The following is a 2,062-nucleotide window of genomic DNA, read 5'->3' as shown; positions in this document are numbered from 1 at the left end:
TGGAAACCGGACGTTAAACGATGATGATGATGATGATATATATATATATATATAGGAGTGGGTGTGTGGTAAGTAGTTGCTTACCAACCACATTGCTCTGGGTTCAGTCCCAATACATGGCACCTTGGGCAAGTGTCTTCTACTATAGCCTCGGGCCGACCAAAGCCTTGTGAGTGGATTTGGTAGACGGAAACTGAAAGAAGCCCGTCGTATATATGTATATGCGTATATACATGTTTGTGTGTCTGTGTTTGTCCCCTCAACATCGCTTGACAACCAATGCTGATGTGTTTACGTCCCCGTAACCTAGCTGTTTGGCAAAAGGTGACCGATAGAATAAGTACCAGGCTTACAAAGAATAAGTTCTGGGGTCGATTTGCTCGACTAAAGGCGGTGCTCCAGCATGGCCACAATCAAAGGACTGAAACAAGTAAAAGAATAAACAAGTATAATATGCCAAAATACAATAAGTAGTAAATCCTTGCCAAGGGTGAAGAATATGTTGATTTCAGATATCCGCGAAAGATCAGAAATTTAGTGGAAGGAGATGAATCGATCACATCGACCCCGATGATCAAATGGTGCTTATTTTATTGAATCCGAAACGATGAAAGGCAAAGTCAACCCTGGTGGAATTTGAACTCAGATCGTAAAGACGGACGAAATGCTGCTCGGCATTTTCTGATGTGTTTACGATTTTGCCAGCACGCCGCCTAAGTGTGCACAATATAATGGCAAGATTCAATGGATAAGCTATCGAACTTTAATCCGTCATTGTCTCAACTAGATTTAGCAACATATGATATACCTCAGTTCTTGACGAACAATGTTAAATAAAGATTCCGCTGACAGTAAACTGGCCATTTTGTTTTAAACTATATAATCTGTCACGGAAATGTGATACAGAATCAGGTTTATGTTCTTGCGGAGAATATTCGGAAACACAATAGCAGTATTTATTCCAATATAAGAACTATCACACTGAATGAGAGAGTGATGTGGGAGGGAAAGAACGAGCGAACATTGGGCTGAGTTTCCATGCAACGAAAGGTAAGTCTTATGGTAAGCGGATGCTCGTTGTTTCAACCTATCAAATAAATTTCCCTCACAAGGCTTTGGTCGATTTGAAATTACAGTAGAAAACGTTTGATCAATGAATATACCATGAAGTAGGAGTGATCCAGAAGCCATTTAGTTACAAAGTGCACTTAGCCACTTAGCTTCTAGGGATGTTCAAGCTTAAACTAAACAACACTGACCACTAGTCTCATACCACCTGCAGAGATCGTGGGTGACCCGTCCGGCCACACTAGAACATTGTAGGAACGTTTTTCCATATTTGTAAGGGTCGGAAATGTTTCACGGTTTCTCGCCACCATTCATGTGCTTCGTAATTTGCCACATGCACCAAGAGGAAACGCAATCGACTTTCGACAATGATCTTGCGGTTGGATATCAAAAAGGACAGACAGAATCTAAAATATTGGTTTAAAAATTTTAAGTCCAACCGACGAGGATGAGATTCGAACTCACGCGGGAACATCCCAATAGATTAGCAGTCCATCGCCTTAACCACTCGGCCACCTCGTCGCTACAAGTGCTGAGCAATATTTTAACAATTTACTGTTTCATTCGTGGTAAGCGAAATGAGGAGTTCTAAAATTTAAAATATGTAACAATTATCTGGATTACGAAAAGAAACAAAGGACAAAGATAATACACCAAATTTATCACAAACTAAATTAATTAACAAAACAGTGAACGCCGTGAACAGTGAAATATGAAGAAGCATCAACAAATGAGCTATCAAACTTTAATCTTCCATCATCTCAACCAGATTTGGCAACATCGGTTCCTGAACAATGTTAAACAAAAATTCTACTGGAAATAAACTACGCCTTAAAGCTTATAATCTGTCACGAACGGGTCAGAGAGAACCAGATTAATCTTCTTGTGGAGACAAGCCAAGAACACAAGGTCCCTTATTTATTCCAAAGTAAAAAAAAAACTATCATTCTGAACGAGAAATAGCGGGAGTGATATATATATATATATATATATA

General features: G+C 39.3%; 1 non-coding gene across 1 annotated transcript; it reads right to left on the bottom strand.

The window, feature by feature from the left end:
* Positions 1-1,508: 1,508 nt before the first annotated feature.
* Positions 1,509-1,590, bottom strand: Trnas-gcu (transfer RNA serine (anticodon GCU)). Its single transcript has one exon. It is a non-coding gene; the product is annotated as a tRNA-Ser (tRNA).
* Between the last annotated feature and the right edge of the window lie 472 nt (positions 1,591-2,062).

Source organism: Octopus bimaculoides, chromosome 3 (assembly GCF_001194135.2).
Source record: "Octopus bimaculoides isolate UCB-OBI-ISO-001 chromosome 3, ASM119413v2, whole genome shotgun sequence".
Classification (NCBI taxonomy): Eukaryota; Metazoa; Mollusca; class Cephalopoda; order Octopoda; family Octopodidae; genus Octopus; species Octopus bimaculoides.
Note: the sequence above shows the minus strand (reverse complement) of the source record. Positions and strands in the feature narration are given on the sequence as shown.